This window comes from Acartia tonsa, chromosome 15, assembly GCF_053477335.1.
Source record: "Acartia tonsa isolate MP-2025a chromosome 15, ASM5347733v1, whole genome shotgun sequence".
Taxonomy (NCBI): domain Eukaryota; kingdom Metazoa; phylum Arthropoda; class Copepoda; order Calanoida; family Acartiidae; genus Acartia; species Acartia tonsa.
Genome location: NC_137274.1, coordinates 14445127 through 14459279, shown reverse-complemented (window position 1 = coordinate 14459279; position 14153 = coordinate 14445127). Strand labels below are relative to the sequence as shown.

At 34.2% G+C, this 14153-nt stretch overlaps 1 protein-coding gene across 4 annotated transcripts in view; it reads right to left on the bottom strand.

Moving 5' to 3' along the window:
* Nucleotides 1-14153, bottom strand: part of LOC145306740 (band 7 protein AGAP004871-like) — an 85507-nt gene that overhangs the window by 32694 nt on the left and 38660 nt on the right. The window lies entirely within an intron of this gene.

Here is a 14153-nt window from a genome sequence, read left to right as displayed (position 1 = left end):
GGGTAAAAAATCTATTTTGAAAAGGTTGCATTTAACCAGGGTGGAAGGGAACATTGGGCTGATTATTACACTAGTCCCCTAAGTTTTATAATAATATTTTCTTATCTTTTATATTCTAACTACAATTTCCCTCCCCCCCAAAAAGGGCCCCAGGTGCAAAAAATCACAATTGGCCAAATCACACCAGGGATAAGACAATGTATAATTAATTGACTATTTTGCGGAGTTTTCATTATTATTCCATAAAACGGTTGCCAAATTCTATTTTACTAAGATAGCTTATATAATAGTTAAATTATAAGCAGTTTTTTTAAAAAACAGATTATGCGCTGTATGTGCTGTTCTCTATAAGGTTCTCTCTCATACTGTTCTCTATTAGGTTCTCTCTCATACTGTTCTCTATTAGGTTCTCTCTCATACTGTTCTCTATTAGGTTCTCTATCATACTGTTCTCTATTAGGTTCTCTCTCATACTGTTCTCTATTAGGTTCTCTCTCATATGATCTCTATTAGGTTCATTCTCATACTGTTCTCTATTAGGTTCTCTCTCATATGATCTCTATTGGGTTCTCTCTCATACCGTTCTCTATTAGGTTCTCTCTCATATGCAATGATCTCTATTGGGTTCTCTCTCATACCGTTCTCTATTAGGTTCTCTCTCATACTGTTCTCTATTAGGTTCTCTCTCATATGATCTCTATTAGGTTCTCTCTCATACTGTTCTCTATTAGGTTCTCTCTCATATGATCTCTATTAGGTTCTCCCTCATACTGTTCTCTATTAGGTTCTCTCTCATACTGTTCTCTATTAGGTACTCTCTCATACTGTTCTCTATTAGGTTCTCTCTCATATGATCTCTATTGGGTTCTCTCTCATACCGTTCTCTATTAGGTTCTCTCTCATACTGTTCTCTATTAGGTTCTCTCTCACACTGTTCTCTATTAGGTTCTCTCTCATATGATCTCTATTGGGTTCTCTCTCATACGGTTCTCTATTAGGTTCTCTCTCATATGATCTCTATTGGGTTCTCTCTCATACCGTTCTCTATTAGGTTCTCTCTCATACTGTTCTCTTTTAGGTTCTCTTTCATATGCTCTATTAGGTTCTCTCTCCTGCTTTCAAATGATATGCCCTAGTTGAGTTTTATTCCAACACCACACCATGTGTGACTGATGCATATTTACAGGAGGATGTTTTGATACTTCACATAACATAGATTTTTTAGCACAACTTTTCTGTAATTATGGCATGTAAGATAGGGATATAAAATGTATCAAAAGCAATTTTTTTACTTTAGATTTAATTATAAAAAATCTCTGCTTTTTGGATATTGTTTTTTTGTAATTATGGAAAACTTTGCTTTTAGAACAATTGTGTTCCAAATCTTTAATTTTGAAAATTATAAGAGGTGCTAATATCGTCTCTCAAAGTGGCAATATGAAATAAAGGGGCAACATGGGGCAGTGTCACAGACCAAGAATAGCCCAAAATATAAAATAAATCCTTGTGTTACAAAATTGTGATAAAATGTGGTATGAAAAGCTATGTTAAAAGCAGAAAACAGACACAATTTTACCATACTAGTTTACATTAGAGTGTATCAAATCCTGGCTTTTTTAATTACAGGGAGTTTGATGTCATTTTGGGTTTTAGACCTCTCCATTCACCTTATTAAATGTGGTATAAAGCATCCATTCACCCTGCAGACATCCAACCCTTTGATTGCAAAACTTCGTCTTAGTCATGAAGTCCTAACTGTGTATGGTAATCAGTTGCTGTTTATGGTACAAGGCATCTTACTATTGATATGACTAAGCTGACATAGCATCAGTAGGTACCATTATTAACATTTCTAGTATTATGCATTGTGGTCTAGACTTGTATGTGACACTTCCCGGACAGCAAGCTGACACATTACCAATTACTGGAAGTTTAGTTGAATGTTACTACTTTAAAATTTAATTTTATTATTGTATCCGTTATTTGATAGAAAAGTAGTTGCTTTCTCACAAAATGAATGTCACTTTTTCTTATGCTTTCTCCCTGTATGGGGGCCTATACCTGTAGAGACCTATTTCAACTTTAACCTAACCTAACCTTACCTAAAGTTATAAACAAACAAACACTAAATGAGCCTTCTCTCCCCATTATTTGAAACTCAATAAAAATGGGGACGGAGTGGGGACCTTACTTTTATCCCAGGTATCTAAAGAGCTACGACAATGGCTGATAAATTTATGTACATCCTTAATAAAAAATTCCCTTCTGTAGATAACAAATGTTAGGACACTCAACTGAATGAACAAATCAATCAAAATTTAATAAAATTTCCCAAAGTTGCCAATGAACTAATATGTTACTAAAAATTTTTATATGGGAAGGTACTAATTCAATTTAGGGAAAACATGTTCTAAACTCATCATAAGGTTCCAGTACATCCTGTTTAAACCTTTCCTCATGTTTTTTTTCTAAACTTTGGGTGGGGTGTGTATAGATTTTAAGTACTAGCGTAACAAACAGCCTAATGTCCCCTCCCTCCCTGCTTGTAGCCACAGTTTAAATAAATTTTGAAACAGTCTACTGTGTGCATACATAATTTAAGATTTTCTAAAGTTTTACATAAATATTTAATATAAAAGTTAGAGACTTAGAGTATAATGCAAACAAGAGCAATTTTATCTAAAAAAAAGCGCAGCATCAACAAACTTTTATATTTCAAGGAAAAATAAATAATAAATTTCTACTAAATCAAAAAAACATTTTATGTTAAAATAAAATAACTGTTGTAATGATTGATAGATCTAGTGATAGATTGATGGATAGATTTATTAATATTTATGGATTTATTGATAATTAGATTGATTGATAAAACATGTGATAGAATGATTAATTGATAGATAGATTCCTAAAGCAATTGATAAATTGATTTAGGAATGAGAAATTTGATTATGAGTTCAATTGAGAGACAGATTGACAGATCCAATGATTGATATATTGATAGATTGATTGATAGATCATGTGTTAAATGAATTAATTAAACAATCTATTGAAAGATTGATTGATAGATTGATTGTTAGATTAATTGATTAACCATGTGATAGATAGATTAATTGGTATCAAAATCAAAAGATTGATTTTTAAATTGATTGATGTATTGATTGATTGGTCGATTAAAATTAAAAAATTACTTGCAAGATTGATTGATAGAGAAGTAGATAGATCAATCAATAGTTCATTAGATAGATTGATTGATAGATTGATTGATAGACTGCTTGATAGATTACTTGATTTTTTGATTGATAGAATAATAAAGAAACATGATCTATGTGTGTTTGTCTGTCTCTTTGTACCAAAGAATCTTGCTAACCCCTGAACTGGGTTTTCTTTACAATAAAGCTTCACATAGGTCCTGGGAAGGTTTATAACTATTTTTGTGCAGAGTATCACCACCCTTCCAATTGAAATCACCCATAGAAAAACATATACACATCCCCCCAAAAATACTAATTTTTTAACTAGAATTGAAAATGGGGGGTTGGTCGAATCCCGACCCCTGTAAATTTTTTTATTTTTATTTTTAAAACTGAAATAAATATATAGGGGTCGAATTCAATCCCCGACAACCCCTAGAGGCCTCAAGGAGTGAAGCCACTAGTAGATATTTAAACAAAAGACTGCTTAATAGATTGGTAGATAATCATATTTGACGATGGTTCTTTTTAATTAAAACCCTAGAGGACTTGATATCAGGGATGTTAAGGGATAAGACAATGGATGATAAATTGATATACACATTCAATGTAGATGAACAGAATGACCCCCACTGTAGATTAAATTATAGGATGAAATGTTTACACACTACTAGTTTGGAACCAATCAATATTTAAGTACCCAAAGTTAAACTTTGGGTACTAGAGTACTTTACAGTTTAATGTTGTCTGGATAAACTTTGAACTAATCAAAATTCAATAAAAGTACCCAAAGTTTTCATTTGCCAAAGAGTAAGAAACAATGGAGTTATAAAACTTTGGGTACCAGTTTAATTTAAAGTGTCCAATGGTCCCTTCCTACACCTGAGGTGAATTCTTTAAAAAAATTGCCCCACTAATCGTTTAGTGGGGCAAAATTGTTTTAGTGAAAAATCCACCAAAATCACATTCAAAATCTACAAAAATGAAACAAAATCATATGTTAATAACCCTTCTATGATTTGTTTAATTTTTGTCGGTTTTTAATGTGATTTTGGTGGATTTTTCACGAAAACAATTTTGTCCCACTGAGCGATTAGTGGGGCAATTTTTTTTAAGTATCCACCTCTGGTAAATCTGTAATTGGTCTCTATTTGTCCCAACTTTTAAGCAAGGGCAGTTTTAGCAGGGAGGGAGGGGACATTGGGCTATTTATTACACTAGTACCCATAGTTTTATAATAACGTTTTCTTCTTTGTTGGCTTAACAACTTTGGGGACATTTATTGTATTTTGATTAGTTGGTTCAAAAAGCCGAAAGTTTTTAAAGTATGTTCTGTTATTCCTTGGCTTAAAAGCTTTGCTTGATTGGTTGATACAAAGAAGTATCCAAACATTTCCACCAATAATTGTATTCTACAGAGAGGGTGATATTGTTTATCATAATTTGGGGTGTAACTGTACATTCATCAATTTATCATCCAATGTTCAAACTTTTCAACCATTAGTTTTATCTTGTTTATTATGATTGGGGATGTAAATCAACTTATCGGTCATTGTCTTATCCCTTTAGATCACAGTAAGGAGCTACAAAGATTTGCTCTCATTAGCAGAACTGCAAATTAACAAGGATGACAACATCCATATATAGCAAAGCTCTCCAAAATAAATATAAGAAATTTATCCTTGAGGGGAGGTGACATTGGGCTGTTTATTACACTAGTCCCCAAAGTTTTATAATAACCTTTTCTTATTTGTTGGCTTGATTACTTTGGGGACTTTTGTTGAATTTTGATTGGTTGGTTCATTAAGTTGGGTACGTTTCAAGCACCAATTAATCTACAAAAGGGGTAATTTTGTGCATCATCAATTGGTAATTACATCAATCTATCGGCCATTGTCTTATCCCTGTAGATCCCTGGATATATTAGTAGCTTAAGATCTCACTAACCACTGAATCGATTGGGTTCTCCAATTTAGAGAAGGCGGTTTTAGGCAATTTTATTTTTTAGATTTAAGTCTCGGGATGGTTTTAGGCTATGTTTCTACCCTTTCAAATACAAAGCCCCTAGAGGCCCCTAGTAGCCTTTTGTAATACATGAAATTAAAATATCCCTATACATATTTAAAGACTAATACAAAATTTATTCAATTAGTTTTTGTGATTTATTTTCTTTTCGCTTCGAAACCAATCAATATCCAGTGGATTAGAACCGGTTCTCAGACATACTGGAAAACTAAGTATAGCATCGTATTATATCCAGTTTTCCTTATGCTAAAAAGAATGATTTTAATCTTATTATTGAAGATTTTTATATCCATGGAAATCTGTTTATAGTACGATGCGATAAATTACTATTATTACACTTATTCTATAACTTTCAAAAAGCGAAGCTTTTCTATAATTAGGGTCGTTCCTTACGTTCGTATGGGATGGATATCTCTTATCGTTACTTTAGGCATGTAGGAATTGTCCGATCAATTTCAAACTTAGCATGATGGTTCCTGTAGTAGGTAAATATGACCTAGAAAGATTTTTATTTGATATGATTATCCTATTGATCTGATTTTTTTGATTATTCATTCCTATTACAACAAGGTACAATAATAATAGTGAAGCACCTCTATAATCAAGTCTTAGAAATGAATATATGTCCTTAAACAGTTTCTTGTTTTTAAGCAGTTTTGCAACACATTTTATAACAATTTTGCTTTATAATATGTTTATTTAGTTCTACCACTCTACAAGTGTAAATGTTCGTTTGTCCTACCGTTTCAGAGCTTCGCTTTTATGGATGTTGTCATCCTTGTCTTTATTTTATAACCCATAATGGCTATTGTGCAAAAAAAATCGTTGCAAATAAACTTTTCAATAAAACAAAAAAAAATGCTTCTTAGGCATTTTTTTTGGAGTGTTTTCCCAGTGTTTTGGAACTTACACTCCCCCCCCCCCCTTTCATAAACAAAAACAAAGAAACGAACAATTTTAAAGATAAGAAAGGGGGGGGGGGGGGTGAGGGTATTTTAAAATTCTTTGTAAAATGATTTGAAAACAGCAAATATTTATTTTTCAAGGCCATCAAACCTGGGATCTAAAGGGATAAGACAATGGCCGATAAATTGATGTTTATTCCCAATGATGATACACAAAGTAACCACTTCTGTAGATAACATTTAGTGGTTGAAACGTTTAAAACTCAACTTAATAAACCAACCTAACAAAATTCAAAGTTGTTAAGCAAACGAATAAGAAAACGTTATTATAAAACTTTGAGGACTAGTGTAATAAACAGTTCCTCCCCTGAAGTAAAAGTAGCACAGGAAGGAAAGAGAGACCATGGATTGTAAATTACACTGGTACCCAAAGTTTTATAACTTACTTATTTGTTATAAATTCTGATTGGTTGGTTACTTACAAACAAAGTCCTAACTTTCCAACTAATAATCTTAATATGCAAATGGGATAATTTTCTTGATCTTCATTGGGGATGTACACCAATTTATCAGCTATTGTCTTATCCCTTTAGATCCCTGGGAATTGCCAAAGTTTCTCCTATTTTCGTTACAGGGATCTAAAGGGATAAGACAATGGCCGAAAAATTTATTTACATTCCCAATGGTTTGCAGAATATTACACCATCTGTATATTAAAATTATTAGACGGTTAACTGACCAATTAAAGTTCAGCAAAAGTCCCCAAAGTTGGTAAGCCAACAAATAATAAAACTTTGGGGACTAGTGTAATAAACAGCTCAATGTCCCCTCACTCCCTGAATTTCTACCATGTTTTGTTACAAGAATAAAAGAAATGGAAAGATTGCAAAAAAGTTTTTCTATCCAGTTAGGTAAGTGGATAGATATAGAATATGTGGATACATGTCCAGTGAGGTAAGTGAATAGATATAGGATATATGGATACATGTCCAGTGGGGTAAGTGAATAGATATAGGATATATGGATACATGTCCAATGGGGTAGTGAATAGATATAGGATATGTGGATACATGTCCAGTGGGGTTAGTGAATAGATATAGGATATATGGATACATGTCCAGTGAGGTAAGTGAATAGATATAGGATATATGGATACATTTCCAGTGGGGTAAGTGAATAGATATAGGATATATGGATACATTTCCAGTGGGGTAAGTGAATAGATATAGGATATATGGATACATGTCCAGTGGGGTAAGTGAATAGATATATTATATATGTGGATACATGTCCAGTGAGGTAAGTGAATAGATATAGGATATGTGGATACATGTCCAATGGGGTAGTGAAAAGATATAGGATATGTGGATACATGTCCAGTGAGGTAAGTGAATAGATATAGGATATATGGATACATGTCCAGTGGGGTAAGTGAATAGATATAGGATATATGGATACATGTCCAGTGGGGTAAGTGAATAGATATAGGATATATGGATACATGTCCAGTGGGGTAAGTGAATAGATATAGGATATATGGATACATGTCCAGTGGGGTAAGTGAATAGATATAGGATATATGGATACATGTCCAGTGGGGTAGTGAATAGATATAGGATATATGGATACATGTCCAATGGGGTAGTGAATAGATATAGGATATGTGGATACATGTCCAGTGGGGTTAGTGAATAGATATAGGATATATGGATACATGTCCAGTGAGGTAAGTGAATAGATATAGGATATATGGATACATTTCCAGTGGGGTAAGTGAATAGATATAGGATATATGGATACATGTCCAGTGGGGTAAGTGAATAGATATATTATATATGTGGATACATGTCCAGTGAGGTAAGTGAATAGATATAGGATATGTGGATACATGTCCAATGGGGTAGTGAAAAGATATAGGATATGTGGATACATGTCCAGTGAGGTAAGTGAATAGATATAGGATATATGGATACATGTCCAATGGGGTAGTGAAAAGATATAGGATATGTGGATACATGTCCAATGAGGTAAGTGAATAGATATAGGGTATATGGATACATGTCCAGTGGGGTAAGTGAATAGATATATTATATATGTGGATACATGTCCAGTGAGGTAAGTGAATAGATATAGGATATGTTGATACATGTCCAATGGGGTAAGTGAAATGATATAGGATATATGGATACATGTCCAGTGAGGTAAGTGAATAGATATAGGATATATGGATACATGTCCAGTGGGGTAAGTGAATAGATATAGGATATATGGATACATGTCCAGTGAGGTAAGTAAATAGATATAGGATATATGGATACATGTCCAGTGGAGTAAGTGAATAGATATAGGGTATATGGATACATGTCCAGTGGGGTAAGTGAATAGATAAATGATATGTGGATACATGTCAATTAATCTTGAAATTCATTTATTGGTCAGTTTGTTCAGGGAAGGTTTATAACTAAGAGAAATAACCCCTAAAATAAACCATTTTCAACTTTAAAAAAATTAAATATAAACTTTGAAACTTATCATGTTGAAAGGGACTTTCTAGCTTAATCTGAAATCAGACCCAAACACCTTTAAATTGGGAACAAGAGAAAAATAAACCAATACAGGATCGAAAGGGATAAGATAATAGCTGAAAAATTAAAGTACATTTTCAATGATTACGCCCCCCTTCTGTAGATTACAATTATTGGTATAAATATATTGACACTCGAAAGTTTTCAAAGTTGTTGAGCCAACAAAGAAGGAAACATTATTATAAACTTTTTGGTACTAGTGTAATAAACAGCCCAATGTCTTCTCCCTCCCTGGTGACTACCATATTAAGGGCTTTTTCTAGCAGCTAACAAAGAAACCATAACTTTTTCTTCAATTCACAAATAAAAAACATTTTGCAATAAAGTCAATCAAATGGATAAAACCTTTTTATTCTTAGCAAGGCTTTGACAGCAATTAAATAGCAATAAAACTACGAAACCTTCCCTAGGTAGCTAATTATTTATATTATAATTGTAAAGTGCAGTAGATAGCCTGCTGTTCTATGTACTGCTACAATTAAGCGGGGCCTAATTTCTCGCATTAATAAATCTTATCTTATCTAAACTATAAACATTTAGGTATGATTTGGCTATTCACAAAATTTGCAAGACTCAAGGCAAAAATTTTCTTTTTTTTTCATTTATTTAATGTCAAAAGAGAGAGTGAGTGTCAGACAGACAAAGAGATAGAGTGAGGATATAGACAGACAGACAGACTGACAAAGTTAAGAACAGACAGAGAGATAGAGTAGGGACAGACAGACAGAGTGAAGGACAGATAGAATTTTTGAGAAACAGAGTGAGATACAGAAAGAGGGACAGTGGGTGACAGACATACAGAGTGAGGGATAGACAGACAGGCAGACATAGTGAGAGACAGACAGATAGATAGAGGGACAGACAGATAGAGGGACAAACAGATAGAGTGAGAGATAGACAGACAGACAGAGTAAGGGTTAGACGGACAGAGTAAGAGACAGACAGACAGAGTGAGAGACAGACAGATAAGTAGAGGGACAGACAGACAGATGGAAAGACATACAGAGTGAGACAGACAGAAAAAGTAAGGGTAGACAGACAGACAAAGTGAGAGACAGACAGAGTGAGGGATAGACAGACAGACAGATTGAGGGATAGACGGACAGAGTAAGAGACAAACAGACAGATAGAGGGAGGGACAAACAGACAAACGGACAGACAAACAGACAGACAAACAGACAGAAAAACAAACAGAAAAACAGACAGACAAACAGACAGACAAACAGACAGACAAACAGACAGACAAACAGACAGACAAACAGACAAACAGACAGACAAACAGAAGGCAGAGAAACAAACAAACATTAAAACAGACAGACAGACTAACAGACAGATAGACAAACAGAAAGACAAACAACAAACAAACAGACTAACAGACAGAGAGACAAACAAACAGACAAACAGACAGACATACAGACAGATAAACAGACAGACAGACAGACAGATAAACAGACAGACAAAGGAATGTGTGTAACAAAAAAAAGATATCACTTAGCAAGATGATATTTTTCTCTTCTCTTTTAGATTAATTGTGTGTATGTGTGTGTGTGTGTGTATGTGTGTGTGTGTGTGTGTATGTGTGTGTATGTGTGTGCACAAATTGACAACACACAACACCTTATCATTAGTCTTCATTTGGTCAGTTCCACACACATACATACACATTCACACACACACACACACACAAAGATACACACACACCTGAACATAGATGGGGGACAAATTCAGATGGTTTTATAAAAAGAATACCTAAGTGACTTTTGATTTAAATGATACTAGCGGATTTCTCTTGGGATAGTGGTGGTACCCTCCCCCAAAATAGTTATAAACCGTCCCAGGCTCTATGAGAAGCTACCCTGTAAAGGAGAACCACATCGGTTCAGCGGTTAGCAAGATCCTTTGGTACAAACAAACAAAGAGATAGACATCCTGTTACTTTATTATAAAGATGATTCAAAATATAGGGATCTTAAGGGATAAGCCAATTGAGGTTAAATTTATGCAGCTTAAAATCGTTGGTTAAAAAGTTTAGACACTTCAAATGAATTTTTCTTTTCATAGTCCAAAGTCTATATGAAACTTTGAGGTCCAGTATATTATTCTTGCTAATGTCCCCTTAGTCCATGCTTAGAAAACAAGAGTATCATATTTCTAAACGTCTTTTGAAATTCAAGTAACTTAAAACGTTTGGGTACTTTTGAAGAAAGTGCGGTTGATACCCCCCCGCCCCCTTTAACATATATTAAAAATGAAAATTCTGGTGAATATTTTTTTTCTATGCTTAACCCCTGCAGGGGGCCCTAACCCTGTAACCTAGTAACTGCTGCGCCCCTGCATCTATGAAATATGTATTCCAAGAGTAAAGAAAGCAGAAAAATAGCCAGAAACCATCCCAGGACCTATAGAAAGCTTCCATAGATTGGAGAGCTTAATCGATTTATAATCCTATTATATAAAGTAGTAAGCTTTTTTGGCTGTAGCGAAGGATCTCGCTAACCGCTAAACATATATGGATCTCCTTTACAGTGAAGCTACTTATAGGTCCAGGGAAGGTTTTAGGCTATTTTATTTTTAAATTTAAGACTTGGGATGGTTTAAGTTTTTTTCTACCACCTCCTTAACCCTTTAAAGTCCCCTGGATACTCGGGGCGCAGCCGCTAGTACTTATTATAAGTATGGGGGGGGGGGGGGGGGATTATCAGTGCTTAAGAGGATACTTTTAAATAAAGCACCGAAATTTTAAATAAATTTACTTTTTGATATTCATGACGTTTATTCAGCTGTGCATCTAGCTTCGAGAAATTATATCAAGAAAAATATTAAATTAAACATATAAGATAATCCTTATACAAAAGTAACATGATGTTTGTCTGTTTGTCTGTGTGTTTGTACCGAAGGATCTCGCTAACCGCTGAACTGATCGGGTTCTCCTTAACAGGGTATTTCTCATAGGTCCCGGGAAGGTTTATAACTATTTTGGGGGAGGTTACCACTACTCTCCCAAGAAAAATCGCTCCTAGAAAAAAATTCCCCTCCCCCCAAAAAATTACGTTTTCTTTTAAAATCTAAAATAATAAATTGGGTTATCAAATTCGACTCTCCCCTCTTCAAGTGTACCTAGAGGCCTCTAGGGGCGTAGAAGCTAGTGAATAATAAATTAATGTACAATTCTGACAAACCAACAAACAAATTATTTGTCGAAATTGTACCTATCAATTAAGATTAAATATTTTTTTTGACCATGGCAACGTTTTATGTTAGATATCTCTAAAAAGCAATATTGCTTCCTCAAAATTTGGTTCAAATTGGAATTTTTAAGAAAAAAATGTCCCCCCCCCAAGAATAAGGTTAAAAATGGATGATAAAATCCATAAGTAGCGAGTAATAAAAAAAACTGACAAAGTTTTTTAAAATGCAGATGTTAAGTTGTCATAACAAATTTTAAAAAGAGAGATAATATGCAAAAATCTCCGAAACATAACGTTTACATCATTAGAAGCATGACCAATATACAGACGGAAAAAACAATGTATAGATTAGATGCGCATATGTCATAAGAATCTTCAATAAAAAATTCAACTGTCTTTCTTTAATAGCAGCCGATGAAATCACGTTTCCCCCATAGCGTTATGGACGGACAGACAAAGTGAATTATAGAGTAGCTTCGCTACTTCAGAAACCGATCTCCAAAGAATATGCGAGGATATATGTAGGTAGATATACATCTGCAATATACTTCAAGGATATCTAGGAATAGGAACATCATTATCTACAATATAAAGTAGTACGATGTCTATCTGTCTGTCTGAAGCTTAAGATTTCAGCAACCACTGAACTGATTGGGCTCTACTCTTCAGGGAATATACCTACTGGTCCTGGGATGGTATCTTGGGGGGTGGGACGCCCCCAACCCCCACAAAAAATGAAAAATACCACCCCCCCAAAAAACTGAAATTAAAAAAAGGAATCGACCACTTCCACCCCCCTCCCCCGCAAAAAAAGAAAAATTTCCCCCCCTCCAAAATTTTTTCTTCTTTCAAATCTAAAATATGAAAATTAGGTTGATTAAACCTCTGGGGAGGGAGCCCCTATAAGCTAGGGGCGAAGCCGCTAGTATTCTTTAAGGTGGGGGGTATTGGACGTTAAATTATATTGTTGCCTAAAGTTTTCCTTAAAGGTGTTAGTTTTAACGCTTAAAAACAGTAATAGAACGATATTATTCACTAAATATATGTATTCATTATTGAATAGAACCATAGACAAAAATTTTGTATATTTATATTTAGTGAATATTATCGTTCTACTACTGTTTTTGAGCCTTAAAACTCACACCTTTACGGAATTATAGCACAACCTTCCTCCCCCTTTGTAATTTTGTGTATCATCAATGGGATGTACATTAATTTATCGGCAATTGTCTTATCCCTTTAGATCCCTTCTAAATTCTACTTGTGCCCAAAGTTTTTGATAGTTTATATCTTGGGTACTTTTATTATTAATTCTTGAGTGTCCAATCTTTTTCACCAATAATTTTAATCAACAAAAAGGATAATATTGGGGTTGTTCTTCAATTTATCATCCATTGTCTTATGCCTTGATACCCTTGGGGTCTGTGTGTGTGTGTGTGTGTGTGTGTGTGTGTGTGTGTGTGTGTGTGTGTGTGTGTGTGTGTGTGTGTGTGTGTGTACATGTGTATATATGTGTGTGTGTATGTGTGTTCATGCCGTGTGTATGTGTATGTATGTGTTTGTGTGTGTGTGTGTGTGTGTGTGTGTGTGTGTGTGTGTGTGTGTATGTGTGTGTGTGAGCATGTGTGTGTGTGTATGTGTGTGTAGCATAGTACCTCCCTAGGGGTTAATAATTAATTACACAGAAGTCCACAACATAGGTCTACCCAGGGTGGGAGGGAGGGGACATTACACTGGTACCCAAAGTTTTATAATAATTTAATTTAATTTTAATTGGTTGATTCATTAAGTTGAGTAACCAAACGTTTCATATTGTAATCCACAGAAGGAATAATTTTATGTATCATCATTGAGGATGTACATCAATTTATCAGCCATTGTCTTATCCCTTTAGAGCCCTGTGTCTACTTCTAGATATATATAAATAGATCAGAAAGGGATAAGCCAATGAACGATAAATTAATGTTCATTCCGATGATATACAAAAATACCCCTTCTGTAGATTACAATTAGAGGTTGAAACTTTTGGTCATTCAACTTAATGAACCTTAAATATTGGGTATATGCTCTCAAATGCTTTTCTTAGTTCAAACTGCTTAAAATTAATATTTATTGCATCGTATTATAGACAACTTTTCGCGGATATTAAAATGAAAAACTATAAGATTAAAACCAGTTTTTAAGTCCAAAAGACCCGGGCTAATAAAACTGCGTAAAATTGTCAGTAATACGATGCTATACATGATTTTTCAGTATGGC